The sequence below is a fragment of the Octopus bimaculoides genome, chromosome 10 (assembly GCF_046866305.1).
Source record: "Octopus bimaculoides isolate indiv1 chromosome 10, ASM4686630v1, whole genome shotgun sequence".
Classification (NCBI taxonomy): Eukaryota; Metazoa; Mollusca; class Cephalopoda; order Octopoda; family Octopodidae; genus Octopus; species Octopus bimaculoides.
Genome location: NC_142937.1, coordinates 29,858,403 through 29,886,229, shown reverse-complemented (window position 1 = coordinate 29,886,229; position 27,827 = coordinate 29,858,403). Strand labels below are relative to the sequence as shown.

Here is a 27,827-nt window from a genome sequence, read left to right as displayed (position 1 = left end):
GTATTTCGTCCGTCCTTATGTTGTAAGTTCAAATTCCTCCGAGGTCGTCTTTGCCTTTCATCCTTTCGGGGGTTGATAAAATAAGCACCAGTTGCGTACTAGGTTCGATGTAATCGACTCAGCCCTTGTCCCCAGAATTGCTGCCTTGTGCCAAATTACATTGAAGTTTTTAAAAGTTAATATTTAAACAGACAAAGAAGGTACTCATGAAGAAGAGTGGACCCACGTGCGAAAATTTTTTTCCCCACGAGAGTTCCGGACCCAAGTTATGAAACTATCAAACTAATTTATGAGCGCATAACAAGTGATGGGCGATAAGATAAGGTCACTTGGTTAAAGAATAACCATGCTCCTTTCCTCATTTAAGAATGCTTGTTGTTCTTGTTCTTGTTTCAACCATGGCTGCCTCTGCGTAGATATTTGTGTTGTTTACTTGTAAAACAGTAAAGGGAGAGAGTTGCTAGCACATCACCCTCTACCTACATTTTTCCCATCCACATCTTTACCATACGGGGCCCTAACAAAATCCCATAACAGGTATAGATGCAAATCTAATTACTTGTCTCCTTCTCATAACTTGGCCATCGGTCGACTTACAACACCGTTCTTCGTCTTGAGTTTTACTTGGTAAAGTGTGTTTGTTAACTTGACAACAAGGTTAAGGTAATCTCTGATTGGTTGTATGCAAATGAGTTCATTATTAGGGTCTGGAAATCTCGTGGGAAAAAAATTTCGCGACCCGCGGTAGTCATTAAGAAAGTGAAAATAAAATAATTTTGAAATTGAAACAAAATGTTACTCGTTTGGGTATAATTCGATTTATTGTTATTTAAAATGTTTTATGATATTTAGCCATACATTCAGAGTTTTGACGCGGCATATTCACTTCATTTCTAAAGGAGAAAGTGTTTAATATAAAGGCAGATTGAAGAGTATAATGGGAGTACAAACAAATATGATTGAATCCCATCAAGATGAGTTTCTTTGGAGGGAAAAACTATGGGAAAACCGGGGACGAATGTTTTCAGAACATTCTAAAACATCTTTCAGAATGGTTTACTTTTGAATAACATTTTATTTCAATTTCAAAATTTGTTTTATTTTCACTTTTCTTAATGACCAGCGTGGGTCCATTCTTCTTCATGATTACCATCAAAAGATCCGTACAGGTGCATCTGTCACTCCCTTGTGCCAGTTTTGGCTCTAATACTCATAAAATTCTCCATTGCCCAGGTATATTCCTAATTGTCATTGGCAGTCTTGCAACTAATCAAGGAATTCAGAGACGAGAAATGAGAGCTGATCTCTGGGTATCTTGGGTGAGGCCTTCCTTCCTTCCCTCACTGTAATCCAGTTAAGCGTCTGTCAGTATACGAATTTCTTTAAACCATAAACAGGCGGCGGAGATTTCGTTGTGGTGTTCATGATACCACGAGTGTCGGTGCCCGTGAAAAACCGCTACTTTCGTGGTTTCATCACTTGGAAGGTGCTGTATGGACAAGAACACTCGCAAGTCCCTGGGTACCTGCATGGTTGCACCCTCCATTGTTGCAGTGTATCAGAGGTGACGTCTTGGTTCTCTTCGAAAACGAAATACGCAACGTATTCATTCAGCCAAACAAACAAACACGTTTAAAGTTAGCTAATTTTAAATGATGTATACTAGTATGCCCGTGCCATCAACAATATTTTGTTAATTATAGAGAATAGCACATTCATGCAAATGAAATTAAATATTAAATTTTTTTTACTTCGGAAAATATCTTCTGTGGCACGTAAAATACTGTGTGTGTGTGTGTGTGTGTGTGTGTGTGTGTATATGTGAGTGTGTGTGTGTATAAATAAATCAAATCTACATCTGGTGGGCTTCCACATAGTTTACTCACAAGGTTCGTGGTGACCCGAGGATATAGTAAAAGATACATGCTTAGCATATCGTGCTGTGAGACTGAACGTGGAACTCTTGATTGCAAAGCGAATTTCTTGAGAGGGAGAGAGAAGAGGGAGACAGAAAGAGAGAGAGAGAGAGATAGAAAGAAAGAGATTGATAGAAAGATGACGATGTGCGTGTCTTCTTGAGACACTTATTCTTTTCTCTTCTGTTTTTCTCTTTCCTCGTCTATCCTTTCCGTAGAAGAGCGAAGGTTCGAAATATTAAAGGCTTCTTCCAATTTCCCTGAGTGTGAACCTAATACGACCTGTTTGTTAGTTTGTTTTTTTTTACGTTGTCTTCGTTTTTTAATTTTTTTTGTAGCACACACACACACACACACACAAATAAAGAGATAAAGAGAGACATAGAAATAGAGATGAAGAGACACACGAAGATGGAGACACCGAGACAGATAAACATATAGACAGAGATATACAGAAAAAAAGACGGAGAGACAGATAGATAGAGATGCGTATAGATAGATAGAAAGAGATAGATAGACAGAGTTAGACAAATATATATATAGAGAGAGATAGACAGACAGATATATATATGTATCTTCAATGCATTGATTTTGAGCTCTATCCTTTAAGAGACATGTATACATATATATATATACAAAAACTCAACTGTGAGTTTTTGGCTAAGACTGTTAACAGATACTATATATTTTGTAAAATTTGTTTTATAAAAGTATATATTTAATATATATATATATATATATATATATATATATATATATATATATATAGAGAGAGAGAGAGAGAGAGAGAGATAGACAGAGATAGATATAAGCAGACGACAGAGAAGGCAGCTCGATAGATATAGTTTTCTCCATGGTGAAAATTTCTAGCTTGCTTGTAACAACAGAACCTTACTGTAACTTATATATCAACTTAACTCAGCTGATGTACAGAGAAATATGAGAAAAACATCAAGTTTGTACCCTGTAAATGGGCGAACCAACCACGTTTAGACTATAGCGTGTTTAAAATAACACATATTTCCTATCATCTCTCGAATTATTAAATTAATTGGTTATCGAAAACATTCTCTCACCCAACTCTTACCTTCAAATCAACCATTTAAATCGAAGTTCGATTAAATGTAACAAAAATATCGATGTGAGCTTTTTAGATATTAGGCAATATTTAAATAATAATAATGATCTATCAATCATTATTTTGATTATGAGTAGAACGAAATGAAATAATATATATTTTGATATTTTCAGAGCCGGTTCAAGGCACCGCCGGCAAGTTGGTTATTTATCCAAGGTACCACGTCGTGTTTGGGATAACCCAAGAAACAACAGGGGTGGGGTATGAAAATAATAAATAAAATGAAACATTATATTCTTATATTGTATATATATATATACAAGATAATATGATAATAAAAGATAAGATATATGATAATAAAACAACTTTTTAACTCTTTATTAATTCTTTTCTTTTTTGCGTAAATTAAAGATATAAGGGCCCTGAATTTCAGGTTTTAAGGAGTCAGCAATCAACTTGACTATATATATATATATATATATATATATATATATATATATATATATATATATTTATTTATGTGAGTGTGTATATAAATAAAATTAAATGTGCTTATTTAGTTTCTTCTACATACATGCATATACACACACACACACACACACGCACCTGACATGCAGCTTGTTTAAAATACACGCGTGTATAGATTTGTATGGCAACTTTAGTTTTTCTTCTTCAATTAATTAATCTATTTCTGCCAGATTTTTATCCTCCCAAATGTAAATAATAATAATTAACAACAGAAAGCTTTTTTGTTTGTACTCACTGTTTTTGCCGTTGTCCGAAACAACTTGCCATCGACTTTCTATTTATCTCGCAAAGAGAGGAGACTCAAATGTTGACTGCGTAAAGCCCGACATTGCCAACACCATCGCACACGCCGCTCCTCTCTCTTTCACTCTCTCTCTCTCGCACACACTTTCCCTCTCTCTTCTCTCCAAGACTATGACTGCTGCTGCTATTGCTGCTTCTAACTAACCATAACAACAGCAACTACACACACACACACACGTGTCTCCTCCTCTATACATACATGCATATGTATATATGTGCATATCTATCTATCTATCTATATGAGGTCTAGATCTTATGTCGTCACACACGATTTGTCGATGTCCATATATATGTATGTATATATATATATATATATATATATATATATATATATATATATAATATGTGTGTGTATATATATGTATATGTATATATACACGCATGTCGATAATTGAGTGGATCGATGTTGTGTGAGAAGCAGCTGTCAACTGCTATCATTAAAACTATATATTTATTGATATTTATGAATATGCAGGCGGTGCGGGCGGTGGTAGAAGCAACTGTGGCCACGGTCAAAATATCCTGCTTCCGTTGGCAGTTACGTGTATCTACGTTTCGAGTTCAAATCTTACTCAAAGCAGCTCGGTTTTGCTGTCTGTTTTTAATTTATTTTGAAAGTGTGTGTGTGTGCATCTATGATACATATAGAGAACGAATTGATCGATTTTATTACATCAAATACTGTTCGAACCAAAGAAGGAACTTCTATGCACTTGAACGTCCGATTCGATAGAAATAGCCCCCAATTCTCCCTCAAATCGCTACACCTTACATCTCTCTATAATAATAGCGAATAAAAATATTGGTTGACTGATTCTCCAGTCGTAGTCAACATGGTATAGACAGAGTGGGAGGGAGGGTGAAAGAGAGAATTACAGTAAGAGGTGCAATATGCGTGTACATGCTAGGCTTGGTGGCAGACAAGGATAGCTCTCTGAAAATGCACGTTATTTTATGAAGTTTTGCAGTTATAGATTTCCAATAAAGTAGATTGTGATGTTTATAAAATTCAGCAAAATAATGACATATTGACTATGCGGAAACCGGTTATCTATCTATCTATCTATCTATCTATTTATCTATCTGTGTGTGTGTGTGTGTGTGTGCGTGTGCGTGTGTGTATGTGTGTATGTGTTCCGGGTTTTGGCTTGTGTTTGTCCCCAACCCGCTTGACAACTGGTGCTGGTTCGTTTACTTAACAGTTCGGCAAAAGCGTCGATAGAATTAGTACCAGACTGAAAAAGCATAAAGTAGTGAAGGTCGATTTGTTTTGTTTATAGCCTTGGAGGCAGCGCCACAACCACGAGTTCGATTCCTGGTGGCGAGTTGTGTCCTTGAGCAAGGCACTCTATTTCACGTTACTCCAATCCACTCAGCTGGCAAAAATGAGTTGTACCAGTAATTCAAAGGGGCCAGCTTTGTCACATTCTGTGTCACACTGAATCTCCCTGAGAACTACGTTAAGGGTACGCGTGTCTGTGGAGCGCTCAACTACTTGCACGTTAATTTCAGGAGCAGGCTGTTCCGTTGATCGGATCAATTGCGACCCTCGTCATCGTAACCGACAGAGTACCAGTTATTTCTGCTTTCAATTTGTCTAAAAACCGAAAGAATTCCCAACTTCAAAATCTACACTACCCTTCAGATATGTCATACGAAAATTAGGAACGTCTAGTGATTACATCGTATCCGGAACTGAACCCGGACATTCCTAGACCCAGAATATCATTGTATGAATTTCTTTCTGCAATAGGCACGAAGCCCGAAATTTTAGGGGAGAGTTTGTCGATTGCATCGACCTCAGGGCTTAACTGTACTCATTTTACTTATTTTATCGATCTCGATGGACGAGAGGCAAATTCGACTTCGGCGGAATTTGAACTTAGAACGTAATATGTCGAATATGATTGTATACATTGAAGACTGACAGTTATCGAAGGTAAGTGTGGCCTGAAAGAAATTTTGTAAGCTCTGATATAAAGTTCTCAGCGGTCCTGCTTACAGCCAGTGGCGGACTGGCCAGGTTGCCAGCTTGCCCGACGGCAAGTGGGCCCCTGCACCATTAGAATCCATATATGGGGGCCGATGTTAGTATCTAAGGGACGCATCCCCTCAAGTTTGAGAATATTTTTTATTCAGCCTGGCTGTGTTTGTTGACAGTTGAAAAGAATACTTTTAAGAAAAAAAGAAAATTAAATGGTAGCATTGTAGTTGCGGGTGGGTCCCCTTAGTCTCCTGGCAACCTATACTTCGAGACCCAGTCCACCACTGCCTACAGCTATGTCATGTGTGTTAAATAGAATAACCACTAAACGTTGGTGACTAAAGTTCGTTTCTCGGTAAAAGCTCCGTTTACCTCATTTGTTAATATGAATGTCACGACATTATTTCCTCAGTCTCCTCGGCCATTCTTCAAAACATCATTGAGCATTTCATGAGGAAGTATAAACGAGTAAACAAACATCCTAACCATAATAATTCAGTCTTTCTTTTTCAGATAGTTTATCTACGACAATATTCCTTATCTCACATGACGTTCTTGGTCTTCCTTTCTTTAATAATATGGAGATATGACTGTTATTTCTAGTAGATCAGCCGTCAACGTAGAGGAGACACTCATTGACTCGTCGAACAATTAGAGATATAAATAATAAATACATGAATGAAAGTATGAATGAACGAATAAACAAATGGACTAGTACATGAATTAATAAACGAATAAATTGATGGACGAATATACGTACGAATGGATGAATAAACGAATAAATTAATTTATGAATGGACGAATAAAGCTCGCTAGGACGGCGGGGTTTTTAGAAAGAAAGAGAAGATTAATAAAAAGTAGGTGTCAGGTGAGGCATATCACTTCCTTTAAACTACCCTGAGTGCCCAAACAGGGTGAGTAACACCTTAAATAACTTGGAACAGAATGAATGGAGCAAATAAAACCCTTAGTTTCTTAATCCTACTTTTTTTTCTCTATTCCCGCCTCTTTATCGTTTCATCATTTTCCATTTTATTCCACATATGGTGAGAAAAGAAATACTTTTGCATAAATCGCTATTTATTCCTTGACGTTTGTTAGTCTACCTTACTCCGTAAGGAGCATAGGGCCACAACTATTTCATGTTAGTAGACGCGATCGTGGGCCCCCGCCTTGATTTCAACAAGAGACACCGACCGATTGGTTTCGTTTCATCCTCCACGCGTCCTTTCCATGTCATCTCAGGTCGTCCAACTTTTCTCTTTCTTTCAGGTTGCCAGTTTAACCCTTGCCTTGCAATGCTGCTTTGTGATCTCGGAAAGACTTCCTTTTGTAACTCACCCCCATAAAATTAAAAGGAAAAAATATTACACACGGTAGAAAATTGATTTCTTACCATGTCTTATAATAATCCTTTCTACTATTGGCACAAGGCCTGAAATTTTGGTGGAAGGGAACTAGTCAATAACATAGACCTCAGCGCATTACTGGTACTTAGTTTATCGACCCCCAAAAGGATGAAACGCAAAATCAAACTCAGCAGAATTTGAACTCAAAACGTAAAGACAGACGAAATACCGTTAAGCATTTTAGCTGGCGTGCTAACGATTCTGCCAGCTCACCACCTTACAATGTCATATAATAATAATGAGGAGAAAGTCATAAAGATTATGAATTTCTATTAAAATAAACTTAATTTCTGTATTATGTATATTCATGTCCCAGGATTAGGCAAATTTCATAGAATTAGGCAATTTGGGCCTTAACGTTTGGCAAATTGGGACATGAATAAACATAATTCAGAAATGAAGTTTTTTTATAGAAATTCGTAATTTTTATGATTTTCTCATCATTATTATTGGCATGGTAGGAAATCAATTCTCCACCGTGTATAATACTTAACAGAAAATTTTACAGGTGAGATCTTTTTTTGAGTATGACCTTGGTTGATACAAATTTGGTTCGTTCTATCCCACAGACTTCCCTTAAAGATTCTGTCCGGCCACCAGATCTTCAGAATGTAGTGCAGGCATTTGTTGACGCAAGTCTGTTGCTTCCTCTTTATGATTTTGGTGACCTTCCAAGTTTTCTGACATTAGTCGTCTTATATTAAATCAATCTTGCATAATTTACTAAATAACATTAACGACTTAATATTGAAGTAGTTTTCTTTAAAACAGTTGAGTCCATAACATTAACAATCTTACACAGATGCAGTACTGAGCACTTCTATATAATATCATCATCATCATCATCCTCACCCACATCATCATCATCATCATATTCGTCATCATAGGTGCAGGAGTGGCTGTGTGGTAAGTAGCTTGCTTACCAACCACATGGTTCCGGGTTCAGTCCCATTGCGTAGCACCTTGGGCAAGAGTCTTCTACTATAGCCTCAGGCCGACCAAAGCTTTGTGAGTGGATTTGGTAGACGGAAACTGAAAGAAGCCCATCGTATATATATATATATATATATATATATATATATATATATATATATGTGTGTGTGTGTGTGTGTGTGTGTGTGTGTAAGCATATGCACATACATGTATATAATTATCATCTACCTTCGTTATTCAAATTTTGAACATCAGTTTATCTGTAATGACATACAAACAACGATGATAATTAGTCTTAAATATCATTTCATGTGCCTTAATGATGATTTTTTTGTGTTTTTTTTTTTTTGTAACAAAGGCCAAACAGTCTAATTGGAAGGAACAGATAATTAGATTGATTCAAGTACTTGACTGCTACTTATTTTATTGACCCTGGGAAGATAAAAGGAAGCATTGGGCTGAGCTAGATGTGAACTCAGAAAATTAAAATGGATGTGATTAGCTATTGCATGGAATTATAACTTGTTGCTCTACTGATCCTGGAATTCATTGATCTTTCACTATTGATGTTTTTTAATATTGATTTCTAACAATCATGCAAGTTCACACATTTTCAGTTAATGTGATGTTGGTGGTGATGATAGTGGTGGTGGTGGAGGTATCGGTGGTGGTGGTGGTGGTGGTGGTAGCTAATTAAATCAATCACAGGATTTGATCAGTTCTTTGTCTTATCGATCACCATGGAAAAATGAAATGCAGAAATTGATCTCAGAAGGATGGGAAGTCAGAACATAAAGAGATGTAATTAAACACCACAAGGTGTTTTGATCCTTGTTTTACTGGTCCTGGCTTCCCGTCAGTTGCCACCTTGATGTAATTTCTGGCTCAGGGCTAGAAATTTGAGGAAAGGGGCCAGGTTGATTACACTGAATCCAGTATGTGACTGGTATTTTAATTTTAATTCATTGACCCCCGCCACCACCACCACCACCACTCCAAAGATGGAAGGTAGTTTCTCAGGTGAGAATTTGAACTTAGACTGTAAAGGGGTGGAAGAAATACCACAAGGCATTTTACCTGTTGCTCTGATGATTTTGTCAATCTCCTTTCATTGCAGCGGGTTGTGAATAAGGGTTTCTAAGAATAGCACAAAACCACGAATAATGAAAGCAAGGAGCGGGGGCTGGGTGGGGTGTGGGGGTGGATTAAATGGAATTTGGTAATTGGTGAGTTTTTTTAATATTTTATTGAACTGTGACAGTTGAAATTTCATTTCTGATTCATTGATTTTAAGCATGAACAGAAATCCATCATCACCTGATGCATCGTCATCATCATCATCATTGTCGTCATCATTATTGCCATCATCATTGTTATTGTTGAAATTGTCGTTATCATCATCATCATCAACAGCATTATCATCATCATCGTCATTATCCTTATCATTGTCATCATCATCATCATCATCATCATCATCACTGTCATCACTGCCGCCACCACCACCACCACTACCATCATCGTTCTCATTATCATCACCGTCATCATCACACACCATTGTCATCATCATCATCATCGTCTTTGTCATCACCTTGTGCAATACTCTTACCGCTGCCTTGACGACCCACCTTTCTCTCAATCATAGAATGAGAGTGGTCGGTTGTCTTGGAGACATGACGTACTGGTGGTGGTGGTAGTGGCAGCTGCGGTGGCGGTGGCGGCGGCGGCGGTGGTGGTGGTGGAGATGGTGGTGGTGGTGGTGGTGATGGTGGTGATGGTGGTGGTAGTGGTGGTGGTAGTGGTAGTGATGAGTTAGATGCTATTTCTGTCTGGTCTAGCGGTCATACATGTATTCTCCACTTTCTCTCTCTCTCTTTCTCATGGGCCTGAGGTGTGAATAGGTATCATGGTTAGGTACAAGTTAATCACTCACTACAAGCAGGGGAAATCTTTGCATGATCAACAAGTGTTTCGTAAGCTGTTTCAAAGTCAGTTTCAAAGCACTTCTGTGCGTCTGGAACAAGAATTAGGAAACCATTCCAGTATATTTCACCATTCCTGCCACACAGAGATGAAAGAATTGACAGGTTCATTGAGAGTTCAGATTTCCATATGGTGTACTGAATGGAAGGGAGAGAAGGCTAAGAGGGGGATGGAGTCGGAGAGGAGGGGGAGAAGGAGGAGGAGGAGGAAGAAGAAGAAGAAGAAAGAGAAGAGGAAGGAGGAGGAGAAGAAGAAGAAGAAGAAGATATGAGGAAGAAAGCAATGTAGGAGAATGAGAAGAAGAGGAAGGAAGAGGAGGAGGAGGATAAAAGGAGGAAGAAGGAAGGAAGAGAAGGAGGAGGAGGAGGAGGAGGAGGAAGAAGAAGAAGAAGAAGAAGAAGAAGAAGAAGTAGAAGAAGAAGAAGCGCCTGGCTAAGATCTAGATGACAGCAAAAAAAATGAAGGAAAGTAAAGAAAAAATACAAGAAGAAAAAAGAAAGAAAGTAGGAAGATAAAGAAGAAGAAATGATTGAAGAAGATGAAGTGAAAGAAGAAACGATTCCATTTCGATTATGTCTGATAAGGAATTCCATGGAAGACGGCAAATCACCAGAGAAATAATTTGTTAGAACACAAATTCACACCTTGTGTCTAACTAATTAATCAGTATTTTAATTAAACAGTGAACTTTATTCGTTTCTCTTAGTTTCCTTCATTGTCAAACCAGCGTTGGGAGGGAGCTGGAATGGGGTGGAAACTGTATCTGACCCCACCCCACACACTGCTCCGATATTGCATCGCAACCATATGTGTGCGACATAGTGATCTCATATCAAGATAAACAGCACATGACATTGCAAGTGGGGCCCAGTTAGAATTTCCTTCAGGTGAAGTAGCCTATCCCGCTCAAAAGGTCACTGAATAAGGTTTGTTTAAGGATGTTGAACAAAACACCCATGTTTCCAAGGGTGAAATATCCAAACCCCAAAGGATTCCTCTCAACACATGGTTACGATGCTCCTCCACAACCTCTGCTCATGATCAGAGATGCACATATTGTCAGCCACCAAGGGGCATGCTCAACTGGTTTAAGGTCAAACAACTGACCAGCAAATCTGTGGTATTGAGCAGAATATTTACTGTAGCTCATCTTTTATACCAAGACAAAACAATGTACATGATAACACTTCCAGTCAGTTAAGATCAGAAGCCACGGCAGCAAGTAATTGGTACTGCATCAAGACATTTATTATTATTATTATTATTATTATTATTATTATTATTGTTCAGTAGTTTTATTTTTTTAGCGTGCTTTCACTTCACTACCGAGCGCAGCTCTGTGCGCCTTGGGTATGTGCTGTGGTTTGCTGTGATGCTCTTATGGTTACTGTATTGAAAGTGTTTTGCGTAGGATGTGTGCAATGCCCAGTAGTGCAATTTTCTGTATGTTATATATATTTGTTAGTCCTGGTGTTTTTGTTATGTATTTGTCTGAATATTTTTTTTATTCTACGCCTACTATGATAGGAATTGTTTCTGTTTTTAGATTCCACATTCGAGTTACCTCTATTTCCAGGTCTTTGTATTTTGAAAGTTTCTTCATCAATTAGAAAGCATTTTTTTTTCTTCGTGATCTCTAACAACTATATTTGGCCTATTGGCTTTAATAATAATTATTATTATTATTATCATTATTACTATCTAAGGCAGCGAGCTGCCAGAAACATTAGCACACTGGGCAAAATGCTTAGCGGTATTTCGTCTGTCTTTACGTTCTGAGTTCAGATTCCGCTGAGGTCAACTTTGCCTTTCATCCTTTCAGGGTCGATAAATTAAATACCAGTTGCATACTGGGGGTTGATCGACCGGCCCCCTCCCCCAAAAGTTTCGGGCCTTATGCCTAGAGTAGCAAAAAAAAAAGTATTATGGTTACCATGTATACTTTTTATTTTATCATTCCATTCTATGTAAATCCCCACACTTTACATCTATCTTTGTATTGTCCCCTCGTCCGTCACCCTGGTGCCAAATGAAAGAAATCATCATCATTATTATTATTATTATTATTATTATTATTTGATTTAACTTAAGTTTGTCCTTAACCCTGGTAGAATTTGTGTGGGTTGTGGGTTACTACATGTAATCTTACATATCCAACCACCACCACCACCACCACCACCACTACCACCACCACCATCCCCATCATCATCAACATCATCACCACCTTGATCAGTATTATTATTATTATTATTATTATTGAGAAAAGTGCGACGACGTTCTCGGGGAAACTCTAGGCGTCGAGGATAATCAGCTAAGCAGTCTGTTCAGGAGAACTTTCGGGCCGGGGCCCATGGATAATTTCCAAAGGTCCCTCGCCTGGCAGTGCTACCGAGGTGCGCTACCTGTTCGAGATAAACTCTACCGACATGGAAGTGCCGTCAACCGGGCCTGCCCGAGGTGCGCTCAGGACAACGAAACCGTTCTGCACGCACTCGTCCAGTGCCCGAGCATTGCTGACCTGTGGGTCTATATCGAACAGCTACTGTCACGTGTAGGACGGATCCGGCTATCAGCTGGATCCATCGTGAGAATTGACCCGCCGACCTCCTTTAACCAGGAAGGCAAGGCAATTTTCCTATGCCTAGTGGCTGTAGCGAAAGAGGTGATATGGTGGACCCGTTTGAAAGGGTTAAAGACAGACACTTTCCTCTTTGGCCAAGGCCTCATCAACTTTTTCAAGTTCCACTTGAAAAGGAAGATGAGAGTAGAGAGGGAAGTGCTGTCTCATAGCAAATTCGTTGAAAGATGGGTGACTGTTGGAAAAATGGCCAGTATAAACGGACCAATTCTGAGAATACACCTGTAGAAAAAAAAAAAAAAGGTAATGTAAAAGGAGAAAGGGCTCTATACCCCTTTCTTATTTTTCTGACCAGGCTCCCGTGATTTTATGGGTTTTTCTACGTGTAACCTTTCCTTTTTCGAAGTGCCTCCCCCTTTGGGAGTTCTACTTATTTATTTATCTAATTATTTATCTATTTATTTATCTATTTATTTATTATATCTTTCTCCGTTTTCTTCCTCTGTTTAGATGAACTTTCCTACCTTTTCGAACAAAACCTTTTGTAACCTTCGTCCTGTCTTTGTCCTTACATGTTTTTAATTGATATTAGCCCTTGTGGCCAATAAAACGAACGAATTATTATTATTATTATTATTTGTAGTAGTAGTAGTAGTCGTCAGCGTCATGTCGTCGTCGTCGTCGTAGTAGTAGTAGTAGTAGTATTTACCAAACCTTTCCAATTAGAATACTTGATAGTTTTGAAAAAATTCAGACAGACAGACAGAAGTGGTAGTGGTGGTGGTGGTGGGGGGTCTGCCTATGTATTCTTGTTAAAAACAACATTCATGGAATATTTTCAGTTAGCACTGACCTGTCTTAGGGGCTGGCAGCCTGGCAGCAGCAAGTGGAGATACTTAAGGGGTGACTAATTTAATTGTGACTCAGGTATGGAGTGACCAGACAAGAGAAGTGGTATATGATACCTTTCTTTTCACCTGGGTACTTTCAGGTGAGTGAAACAAGGTAGCCAGGTGTGGGTAATACAAAACAGAAAAGTAAGGTGAAAAGCAGGGAAGGTGTAGCTTTTGTCATGTGATTGATTGTGATTGTCCTCACCTGTTATTGCTACAGGTAAGGTATGTGCAACATGAAAAGCGCGGAATAGTGGTCTTACATTGATTATATATATATATATATATATATATATATATATATATATATATATATATATATATATATATATATATATATATATACATACATATATATAAACATATATACACATAAATATATATTTAGATATATATAAACATATATACACATAAATATATATATATATATATATACATACACATACATTCATATATATATCATCATCATCATCATCATCATCATCATCATCATCGTTTAACATCCGCTTTCCATGCTAGCATGGGTTATTCATATACATATATATATATATAAATACATGCATGCATATATATATATGCATATATATATATGTATATCATCATCGTTTAACGTCCGCTTTCCATGCTAGCATGGGTTGGACGATTTGACTGAGGACTGGTGAAACCGGATGGCAACACCAGGCTCCAGTCTGATTTGGCAGAGTTTCTACAGCTGGATGCCCTTCCTAACGCCAACCACTCAGAGAGTGACCAACCACTCAGAGAGTGCCAACCACTCAGATATATATATATATATATATATATATATATATATATACATATATATATCTACATAATATATATATATACATACATACATACATACATATATACATACACACATACACACACACACACAATTGCACACGTACACATATGAACGAAAGCACATGGCTTTCTGGTTGAGGCTCTTCAGCTAATGATCATAAGGTCTTGGGTTCAATTCCTAGACTAGTCAGCATGTTGCATCCTTGAGCAACATGAAATTAAGTATTTTGCTGAAGCCTTTAGCATTTAAACTGACCAAATCCTGCCCAAATATTTTACCTGTTTTATGGTCAAACTGGCTAGATCTGGCCTTTCACACTAACCCTACAATATCTATCTAAAAATAAACATTTTCATTACATTAATCTTGGAGCTTCAAGATTATAGCAGATACCAGGAAACCCCAAAATGGCAGAAATTCAAAAGATAGTGCTCATGGGAACTACCCATATCCTATGCAAAATACTTTCTATGTAATCTCAAATTTTAAAACTAACACAATTTTCTTACATTTTTTTAAAACATTCCCTAGAACAATACTATGTGCAAAACCAAATATATGGCATCCTAGGCATAACACCAACATGAACTTCTAACTTGTCTCTTGAGGTCTCTGGGTGAGACTTGGAGCGAACTTGCACAAATACAAAGCAAAAGTCAAACATATAATAATAATAATAATCATAATAATAATAATAATAATAATAATAGTAATAATAATAATAATGATAATAATAATAATAATAATAATAATAATAATAATAATAATAATAATAGTAATGGTTTCAAATTTTGGCACAAGGCCACCGGGTTTGAATAACGTTTTGAATATGCAGTTAAAGCTCCTATTATGCTGGCTGCTGTCTAATGATGCCAGCTGGTGAGCTAGTTTTTCGGGATTGCACCAAGTTATACTGATATTATGTAGGATAAATATAATAATAATAATAACAATAATCCATGGATGGAATTTATAAAATTTAATGCCTCACTGTGTGTGTAATGATGCATTAAATGTTTATAAATTTCATCCATGGACTGTTGTTGTTGTTGTTATTATTATTATTATTATTATTATTATTATTATTATTATTAAATATATAGGTGCAGGCGTGGCTGTGTGGTAAGAATCTTGCTTCTCAGCCACATGGCTCAGGGTTCAGTCCCACTGCATGGCACCTTGGGCAAGTGTCTTTTACTATAGCCTCAGGCCAACCAAAGCCTTGTGTGAGGATTTAGTTGATGGAAACTGAAAGAAGCCTGTCATATATATATAAATATTTATAAAGTAAAGTAAAAAGTAAGTATATTAGACTACCTGTGACCTGTTGGGTCACCTGGAAAGTCTGAGTTACCCAGCAACGGAGTTTTGTTTTGTGGGTATTTTTTTCTTTTCCAGGTTATTTCGTTTGCTTTCAACGAATGTGACATCGAAATCATGCATAAACGGCTCCTTTCCCCAGGAAAGAAAGATTTGGCTGCTATTTCTTGCACACCCTGCTACCACGTAACAGGTATTTCGGGTTCTTTATCGCAATTAGTTGTTACATGGTAGCAGGGCGTGCTAGAAATAGCAGCCAAATCTTTGGAGCTGAGATATGTTCAATGCACTCGAAAAAATGTTTGTAATGGTATTCCCTTGGGGTGATCTTTCACTTTGACTCTCAGAACTGTCATCCGGATCAGCTGGTTTTGCTCGTTAATTTCTATAACAAAATTTTCTGTTTATTTCCTTTTGTTTTAAAGTGAGAGAGAGAGGAGAAAGTGAAAGATGTATGTGCATATATATGAAATGGACGTGTGTGTGTGTGTAAGAAAGAGAGAGAGAGAGAGAGAGAGAGAGAGAGAGAGAGAGAGAGAGAGAAAGAGAGAGAGAGAGTGCTACTCACACATGCATGAGAACACACTTTCACTCACACTCTCTCTCTCTCTCATACACACACATGCATATGTACATACAAAAAAGATGTACGCATATGTATTGATGTATGCATATAAAGCGTGCGTATAAATATATCTATATCTATATATATATATGTGTGTGTGTGTGTGTGTGTGTGTGTACATATATATGTGAATACCTATAGGCACAGGAGTGGATAGGCATAGGAGTGGCTGTATGGTAAGAAGCTTACTTCTCAACCACGGGTTCAGTCCCACTGTGTGGCACCTTGGACAAGTGTCTTCTACTATAGTGTCGGGCCGACCAAAGCCTTGTGAAAGACACTCATCGTATATATGTGTGTGTATGTGTGTGTCTTTGTGCTTGTCTCCCCACCACTACTTGACAACTGGTGTTGGTTTGTTTATGTCCTTGTAGCTTAGTGGTTCAACAAAAAATGTTGGAAAAAGAATAACAACAAGATTTGAAATATAAGCTGATGTTGATTTGTTTGTCTTAAGCCCTTCATGGTATTGCCCCAGCATGGCCAGTCCAATGACTGAAACAAGTCAAGAAAAGAAAATACATGTGCGCGCACACACACACACACACACACACTTTCACACACATACACACACACAAACTCATACATGTTCACACACACACATGCACACACACTGACACATTGTCCCAAGACTGACAGATCACTCCAAAGAGAGGAGATAGTTTCCATTCCTGCAAGAAAATGGTTGGTTGGTCATTGACCCTTGTGTTACAGGTAAGAACATCTAAGGTGTCTGCACAGGGTGTACAGGTGAGAGGATGTAAAGTGCCTGCACAGTGTGAAATAGAGGCAATGGAGAATGAGGACGAGGGAGGGGGACGTGGTTAATGGCACACTACTAACTACCTCCAACTGGATAATCTGGGATAAAGCTGATTAAACGATGGGAAATGAGATTAGATTAACTGCAGTGGTGAAGAGGAAGAGATTGGCGGTATAAGGGAATAGCGGAATGGTCAATCTGTAGGAGAGAGAGAGAGAGAGGAAGGGGGATGGCTGGTTAAGCACAGATACATGCACACACACACACACACAAACATACACACACACACACACACAAACACACACACACACACAAACATACACACACACACACACAAACACACACACACACACACACACACACATACTGACAGACGTATTGAAATATTTATTAATCTGTTTATGTTTGCACATATGTATTTATTTATACTCTCTCTTTTCTGTCTCTCTGTCTCTCTCTAATCCCACACGTTCAATGCAATAATAGATGGGTAAACAGACAGACAGACAGATAAGTAGACAGATAGATAGATAGATAAATAGGTAAGTGGATAGAGAGATAAATATATAGACAGACAGCAGACAGACAGACAGACAGACAGATAGATAGGTGGGTAGATAGACAAACAGACAGATAGATAAGTAGTTAGATAAATAGATAGGTAGATAAATATCTACCTATTTATCTATTTAGATAAAAAGTAGACAGGTAAATAAATGCTTGAGGAAGGAAAACAAATATCAACAATGTAGTAGTAGTAGTAGTAGTGGTAGTAGTAGTAGTAGTTGGTAATAAGAATTCAAACAAGGTGATGGATGGAAGGGGTTAGGTAACTTGTCTGTGGGTGACCTCTTAACCTGGGGGTAATGGTAGGGGAAGAAGGGTGTGGTGGTGCAGGTGTTGTTAATTGGTTTAAGTGAGGTGAAATTAAAGATGTAATGCGAAGATAATGGTGGTGGGATGAGGCAGTTTCATCTATCTATCTTTCTATCTGTCTGCCTGTGTGTCTTTCTATCTATATAAGAGAGATAGACAGACAGATAGGTAGTTAAACAGACAGATAGATAGATAACTAGAAAGATAGACAGATAGATAGATAGAGAGACAGAGAGATAGAGAGATAGATAGATTGATTAATAGATTGGTTGAGAGGAAGATAAATGGATAGAGAGATGTATTGAAAAATAGGCATACAGACAGTTAAACAGATTAATAGTATTGTTTTGTCTCCTTCAAGGGATATGCTATTTACCTTCTAAATTTTTCCAATCCTATTCAATAATCTACTTTTCTTTGCTTTTTGTTTCTCCTTTTCTCCCTAAAGGTCAGTTTTGAATTAATACTTGGTGAGGCCCTAAGCTATATAAACCCCGAAGCTCTTTCTGAAATTAGTTGCAACTTTGAGTACATATCTGCCTTTTCATTATTTTAAGGTCCCTGCAGTTTGTGAAACTTTAAGCTGTAGTATTTTAGCATTTGCCTACGTCTACCTCAGTTTCATGTAGAAGTAATTATCTATTGTGAAATGTAAAATGCAAGGGGGAAATTCGAATCTTATTGAAGCTTCATATCCTGTTGTATTGTATTTACAAAAGCCCCCCCACCCCACCCCCGTCATTCATGCCTGGTCTGTATTTATGTTCAATGTAAAGCATACAGCAGTGTTTTCCAACCATTTTGGTTCCATGTTATGAACAGAAAACGGCGCAGGAGTGGCTGTGTGGTAAGTAGCTTGATTACCAACCACATGGTTCTGGGTTCAGTCCCGCTGCGTGGCACCTTGGGCAAGTGTCTTCTACTATAGCCTCGGGCCGACCAAAGCCTTGTGAGTGGATTTGGTAGATGGAGCCTGAAAGAAGCCCGTCGTATATATACATATATATATATATATATATATATACATATACATATATATATATATATATATATATATATATATACACACACACACACACACACATATATATATATATATATATATATATATATATATATATATATATATATATATATATATATATATATATATATACACTTTATTAAAAAGCAGCAGAAATATCACTAAAACTGTTACTCAGAGTTTCATGTTCCCATTCGTCGGGCAGTTTTCTAACAAATGAATGGGTACGTGAAACATTGAGTAACAGTTTTTAGTTATATTTCTGCTGCTTTTAAATAAAGCATATTACTCTACTTCTGGTATTTGAGTACTCTTTTTTCTACCTTGTTTCACATTTATGTGCTTACCCCGGTATATATATATATATATATATATATATATATATATATATATATATATATATATATATATAACGTGAGAGAGTTAGGGGTTGGGGGTTCAACCCACTAAGGGGGCCTAGAGGTTCGGACATGTAACCCCATTTCAAAATGTCATCCGATAATCACTCCGGAAAGGAATATTCGGATAGAATGGGGCCTGCCAAAACTAGGCCGAAACAGCTGTAAGATTAAACTTCTGTTCATCCTCTAATTCCTTATGTACTTTGTACTTCTATATGTAAACCATGTTGGCAAAATAACATAGTCTGCCATGGACACCTGTGCTTTGGTTCTTTCTTTCTTTTTCTTTTCTTCCTTTCTTTTGTCACTTTTGCTATGAATTAAATTAATGAATTCAACGGGATACACTGTCTGCAAGTAGTTGGGTTCAGCATATTATCCTCCATTTTCTAATTGTTACACACATATATATATATATACCGGGGTATATATATATATATATATATATATATACCGGGGTATATATATATATATATATACCAATTGCTTCATAATCTGGACCAAACCTCAAAGCATTGTGGAAGAATTTAACACCCTCCTGAACAACCTACACCCATCCATCCAATTTACAAAGGAGATGAACAGTAGCAAATTACCATTTCTAGATATAATGGTAATTAAAAAGAACACCGCCATTACCACAGATATATATTACAAACACACAGACACACACCAATACTTGAACTTTAAATCGTGCCATCCACCCCATACAAAACGCAACATACCATACTGCCTAGCCAGGAGAATATGTACTATTGTAGAGGATATAGAGACCAGAAATCAGCGCCTGATGGAACTGAAAGAATTTCTGCTGAAGCAAAAGTACCCATCACGACTCATAGAAAATGGTATTCAGCGGGCTTCGAAACTACCCATACAACAACTGAGGACACCGCAAAGAAAAGACAAACAGGAAAAGATCATTCCATTTATAGTGACAGAAAATCCATGCCACCAGAACATCTTTAATATCGCCAAAGCGAACTTACCGATCCTTGCACAAAGTAAGGAATTGAGAAATATCATTACAGATCAAAATATAACTCTCAGTAAGAGACAACCTAAAAACTTGAAAAAGCTATTAACAAAGGCAAGGTTTGACCTCAGCAACAAAAATCAAACATTCACTGTATCCAAATGCAATGATAGCCGATGCGGTACATGCCGATCAATCCATACCGGCCCATATATGAACACAAAAACAGGGAAAATATTCACCAATGCGAACATGAACTGCAAAAGTAGAAATCTAATCTACTGCATCAAATGCCCTAATTGTGAAGAATTGTACGTTGGCCAGACAGGTAATGCACTATCGGAACGCTCACAGGTACATCGACAACAGATTAAAAACCCAGAAGTCCGCCAAATACCACTGAGTAACCATCTGGCAACATGTGGTCATCAAACTTTCATTATATTTCCATTCCATAAACTTTACAACCGGAATGAAATTGAGAGAAAATGCAAAGAAAAGGACTTTATTAAGAAATTCAAACCCACTCTTAACAAACAATGATTAAATTTATCTTACTTGGGGTTTAAAAATCTTATCCCTATAACTAAAACACAAAAAATCTCTCAAATATCATCATTTCTAAAAAGAGATTTGGCATCATTTCTAAGAACAACCAAATACCTACTGGGGTTTAAAAATCTTATCCCTACAACCCAAACACAAAACACAAAACAATTTCTCAAATATCATCATTTCTAAAAATAGATTTGACATCAATTCTAAAAATAGCCAAACACATACTGCTGCTGTCCAAAGGAATTGGTATAAAAGACAGAAAACCAACCAACCTATTACAGTCTGTTAAAGTCTGTCATACCGGCCATGATGAAATACCACAAGGTATAGAAAATATGAAATACCACAAGGTATAGAAAATACATATTCGCCTTTATATATTTAATCCTTTATATTGAACACTCAATATTTCATCTATTCAATAAGACATATTCCATATATTCAATAAGACATTCAATACTTTATTTCATAGTACCATCCATTTTTATTTTATATTATATATTGTATATTATATTATATATTGTATATTCCATATTCTATATCCCACATTGGTTTTGCAGGAATATAAATAAAACATAAAAAACAGACAGTGTTGGAACTCTTTTAAACAAAATAATATATATATATATATATACATAGAAGCACTCCGTCGGTCACAATGACTAGGCTGATATGATCAACAGAACAGCTTGCTCATGAAATGAACGTGCATGTGGCTGAGCACTACTCAAACACGTGTACTCTAACGTAGTTCTCAGGGGGATTCAGCGTGACACAGCAAGTGACAAGGTTGGCTCTTTAAAATACAGGTACTACTCATTTTTGCAAGCTGAATGGACTGGTGCAATGTGAAATAAAGTGTCTTGCTCAAGGACACAACACGACACCAGGAATTGAACTCACAACCTTATGATCGTGAGCCAAATGCTCTAACCACTAAGCCACATGCCTTCACATATACATATAGATATAGATATAGATATATATATATAGGGGTCCACCCTTATATATATATATATATATATATATATATATATATATATATATATATATATATATATATATATATATATATATATATATATATATATATATATATATATATATATATATATATATATATATATATATATATATATATATATATATATATATATATATATATATATATATATATATATATATATATAAAAGCAGAAGCCCACGGTTCCACGCAGTGGGACTGAACCCAGAACCATGTGGTTGGTAAGCATGCTGCTTACCACAAAGCCACTCCTGCGCCTATATGAAATCTATCAACATTTTCCATCCAAGGGGTTTTGTAAGCCAATTACTCTTGATGCTCTCAATCATAGCTTTGTTAGCACCGAACTGGCAGGCTCGTTAGTATGCAGAGCAAAATGCTCAGCAGTATTTCTCCTGGTTTTATGTTCTGCTTTTGAATTCCAACAAGATCGACATTTCCTGTCATGTTTTTGGAGTTGATAAAACAAGTCTCAATTCAAATACTGGGGGTCAATATAATCAACTCCCCTCAAAATTTCAGCCCTTGCACCTTTAGTGAAAAGAATTATTTATAGCGTTATCCACTTTGAATTCCGTCATTTAGAAACGGTTTATTTTCCAGCTTTATGATGTTGAAATTGATAGCAGGAAACATGAAGTCTTTTACTGACTAAGATATTGTGAAAATAAATTTGATGCTGTTAGGCAAAATATGTCTTGAGAATAAAACAAGAACTGTGTTTTTGAAATATCAATCTCTCTGCAAGAACAGTTCCATGATGAATAGAAGAAATAAATGTCAGCAGCTCTGAAAAATTCTCTTTAAAGATTATTGCAAAAATTTCCAGATCTTCTCCCAAAAAAAAAGCCCATGACGAGAGAATAGATATCACTGACACGGTTGGGATTTGTAGTTGAGGTAACTGTTAAACGTGAGGTGGGGTGGGGGTTGGGGGAGCTGCTGCTACTACTGCTGCTATTACCACCACTACTACTACTACTGTTACTACCACCAACTCCACTACCACCACTACCACAAACAACAACAACAGCAGCAGCAGCAGCAGCAGCACCACCACCACCACCACCACCATGTTCGCCACCACCACTATTACTACTATCAATACCACTGCCTCCACCATCATCATTATTACCACCACCTCTTCCCCCTCACCACCAGGTAGCTTCTCCTTGGCTGTTGGACTTGCTAGAAATAGCAGTTGAATTCCCTCAAATCACAACCTACCATCTTAAATGAAAGGATACATCAGACAGTGTAGATCCCTGATATAGAAATAAAAGAGGTTTGGTCATGGCTGGAATGTCTTTGATCCTGTGTTACACTCCATCAGTGCAAATCTGGCTTTAAGCACCAGCGCTACCACCACCACCACCACCACCACCACCACCACCACCACCACCACTACCACCACCAGCTGCAGCAGCAGCAATACTACCATCACCACCAACAACAACAGCAAAAACAATACCAATACCAGCAGGAGCAGCGCCACCACCACCACCACCACCACCATCACCAACAACAACAAACAACAACATCAAGAACAACAACATCAAGAACAACAACAACAACAAAAACAATACCAATACCAGCAGGACCAATGACACCACTGGTTTGAGGTCGAGGCAGTTGATTGAGTCAGGGTTTTTTTTTTTTATACAGGTGGATGATGGAGCATTTTTTGGCCGATATTGCAATTTGGCATGAAAAGTTTGGGAAACAGTGGATTAGGCTGTCAAATCTAATGCTCGTTTATTCACATTGTTTTTAATTAATCATGCATAATCTTGTAGCTTCAAGATTTCGATGATGAGATTGTATAGTTTTAGAATGGCATTGTAGGGTAGGTGTGGGAGGCCAGATATGGCCAGTTTGAATGAAAAACAGGTGAAATATCTGGGCTGGATATGGTCAGTTTAAATGCTAAATGGTTAAGTTGTAATTTTATTTTTAAGTATTAAGGTATGTAGGACTACATAGTCTAATGTCTTATTTCTAAGGAGGCAGAGTGTGGTTCGAAGGCAATATTGGTTGCTATTTCTAGCAACCTTCACTGATTGACTCATAGAAAGAAAGAATTTAGCATTGAAAAAAAAGGTGTAAGTGAATGAAGAATAAAGGAAGTGCAGTCACCAATTTTGGTTCTGGGAGAGAATAACATGGAAAGCAGCAAAAGTACCAAAGAGGTGGCAGTGGCAGCAGTGACAGAAATGTTTCATCTTAACTTTTATTAGTTTCAGTTATTGGACTGTGGCCATACTGGAGCACTGCTTTGAAGGGTTTTAGTCAAAAGCATCAACCCCAGTTTGTTTTTTTTCTATCTCTGTTGCTGAGCAGCTAAGTTACATGGATGTAAACAAATCAATGATTGTCAAGGTAGGGGAGATAAACACACACACACACACATGTGCACATGTATATGCACACACACACACACACACACACACACACACACACATGACAAGCTTCTACACAGTTTCCATCTAGCAAATTCACTCACAAGGCACATTTGGCCCGTGGTTATGATAGAAAACACTTGCCCAAGGTGTTGCGCAGTAGGACTGAACTCCAAACCACGTGGTTGTGAAGCAAGTTTCTTAACCACCACAGCCAAATGAAGAAACAAAACAAAAAAAGAAAAATGAAAAACTAAAAAGGGAAATGTAAGGAAATGTTTTTATCTCACCACCCAGGCCTCTTGCAACAACACCTGCACCCCCTACCTACACATACCAAACCTTCCTCCACATAGCATTAATTCTTTGGAATTCCCTTCCTGCCCACAAATTCCTTGCAGACATCGATTTATGATTGTTTCAGCTGAATGTAAGCTATATTAATCTCAGCAATGTCGGATGCTCTGCAAAGGTTATAAGTATCATTGGTACGGCTCCACCACCCGACGGAACCATAAATACAGAGAAATATGTTTTAATGAAAACAGTGCCAAATTCTGGCCGTTTACCATGTTTACAGACTGATGGCATTAACATGATGTAATATGTACGTTCTTTGAATTGCAGTTGGTGAAGTCTTCAATAAATATAGAAAGTTAATGGTAGATTTATGCATTGGGGTTAAACTATACATCTCAACAACCTGATGTAACATTCTCGGGTAGATTTATGCATTGGGGATAAACTGTTAATCTCATCAACCCCATGTAACATTCTCGGGTAGATTTATGCATTGAGGTTAAACTATCATTATATATATATATATATATATATATATATATATATATATATATATATATATATGGTGGAGCACGTGCTTCAAATGTTGGGCCTCACGGAGGTGATGACAAGTGACTGAGACCTTTGGAGATATGCTGTGCTTGAGAAGACCCAGCAAGCCAAGTGAGACCATAACCGTGGCCTATGCCTGTGCAGCATAACCAGCCCATTTAAGAGTACCCTTCAATCATTAGGTAATAAACTGCGCTTGCGAAGCCCTGTTGAGGCAAGTGAAGTCATTGCTGTGGCTGATGCCAGTACCGCCTGACTGGCACCTGTGCCAGTGGCATGTAAAAAGCACTATATATATATATATATATATATAGTGAGGGTATGAGAGGTATTGGTATCTAGAAGACCAAAGAGTGTCAGGTAACGCTAAGTAAGTGCTATGGACAGACCGTAGTTAAACTCTTGGTTCAATCATGATACAAGTGAGGAGTCTAATGTGGGTCTTGTAATTAGCACGCATATATATATTAGACAGAATGCGTTAACAAATCCATAATATCCCAGAAACAGCTGTAAGGCTATTTCATTATAAGTGTCCTGAAAACTCCTCACAGCCTTGGTTTTGTTATCTCATTCTGTGTAGTATATATATATATATATATATATATAATTATGATACATATAAAAGAGGAAGGTTATTGCAAATTGGCTGCTCTTTTTGAAAAAGACCTCAACACGACCAAACTGTGTGTCACGGAGTTCTCTTGTATAAATGACCATTGCATGTCGTGATATGCAATAAGTCTTTCGCTAATTGAATGCATGTTAAATATCAGGAAGAGATATGAACCATACTTAATGATTCAACTCACTGTGTGCTAGAGGTTGGTTCTATCAGAGCTAACCTGGGGCTAAAGAACAACAACAACAACAACAGCAGAAACAAGCCTGTGTATGCACATGCCTACATCTCAGGTAAATGAGCATTTATGTTTCAGAATCTAATTAAAATCATAATGACTTATATAAATAATGATGGCGGTTATTTTATTGAGTTGTTGTTGTTGTTGTTGTTGCAGTTTGTATTTCCTTTTTCCATTCTTTGTGAAGAAGGGCTGTAAACAGCTTTACTAATTTGCAACATTTTCATGAAACGAATCCATCAGTTAGGTTTCTGGCCATAAGCACTTCCGGTGTATATATTACCTACTTGTGTATATATATCTGAAATTGGACACTACGATTTCTTTTCCTTTTTCTCTTTCTTCTGGTTCCTCTCTGCATTTCTCTCTCTCTCTCTCTCTTTTATTCCTTTTTTTCTTTGTCTTTTTTCCTCAAGAACATTGCCACAGTTCAGTTGTTGTTAGATACACATTTTTTTCCACCGTCTACATACCAACTTGCAAACATTTCGTTTTCTTTTGATGGTTCTTCGCACATACCACCAACATACTTCAGCAGACAACGTCAAAAAGCATTTATCATCATCGCACATTTATACACCGTCTGTTCATACTTTATTTCATGTTTGTATTAATTATTTCTAACATTGAAACTAGGTCAACTATTTCTAAGCTGGGGTCTGGAACAAAAATTAACATGCAATCTTCACAGAAAGATTTAATTTAGATCACCTTAAGCCTTTTGTTGCCATATTTCTGTTGAAATACAGTTTTGTTTCACTTAATTCGAAAATAACAAAGAATTTAATAAAATAACTTTGGTATTTCGATCATATATTAATGTGGAGTTTTGATTGGGACATTTTAATTGAGATCACTTTAACCTTTTGGTTACCATATTCCTATTGAAATACACTGCCCTTGTTTCAAGTAATTTCGAAAATAACAAAGGATTTAGTGAAACAACTTTGTCATTATTAAGTTGGTGTTTGGAACATGAAGTTCTGATGGGCAGTTTTAATCTAGATCACTTTAAAACCAGAAGTTTCTCTTATACAACCAGGGGTGGTCTCAGGCGGATTGATATCAAAGGCGTTAATAACGCCCTTGAGATAGAAATGAGATCAAATGACTCTCTTTGTCTGTATAGGACATTTACACACAAAACGAAATTCAGTTTCTAAAAACTAAAAGCTTGGTTTTGTGGAGAAGACTCACAACTGATGACAAGAGAAAAAATAATCCGCAAATGAGTCTTTCTTGGTTAATCTGAATAAAATGTTGTTTATATAACCAGAAGATCCAATGAAAAGATATTAATTTGGTGCAACATAAACATAAACCTGGTTAAGATATATCTATTTGGCTGTCTTTTGTAAGTAAGAGTAAAAAGTATTGTTTGCAAAATCTTTTTGTAAAACATCAATGGAGCTTGTGGAAAAATTTGTGAAACCACAAAACGGCGAAGGAAGATGGTTTTGTATACTTCAGAATAGCATTTCTATTTGGTGTTGTTGATAAATCGAAGTACGTTCTGTCACAGAATATTTTCATCAAACGATAAAGCAAACACACACACACACACGTCTGTGTATATATCTATCTATATATGTATATATATGTGTCTCATATATATATATATATATATATATATATATATATATATATATATATATATATATATATATATATATATATATAATACACATATATACATATACATACATGCACTTGTGTGTGTCTGTGTATGTGCATGT

At 37.0% G+C, this 27,827-nt stretch overlaps 1 protein-coding gene across 2 annotated transcripts in view; it reads right to left on the bottom strand.

The window, feature by feature from the left end:
- Positions 1-27,827, bottom strand: part of LOC128248884 (uncharacterized) — a 118,587-nt gene that overhangs the window by 56,674 nt on the left and 34,086 nt on the right. Inside the window, exon 1 of one of the 2 annotated variants that reach the window (XM_089358478.1) lies at positions 3,758-3,925. The exons of the other annotated variant lie outside the window; for it this stretch is intronic. The gene's annotated coding sequence lies outside the window, so the exon portion shown is untranslated. Of the gene's footprint in view, positions 1-3,757; positions 3,926-27,827 lie in introns of those variants that run through there. 2 annotated transcript variants of the gene reach the window in all.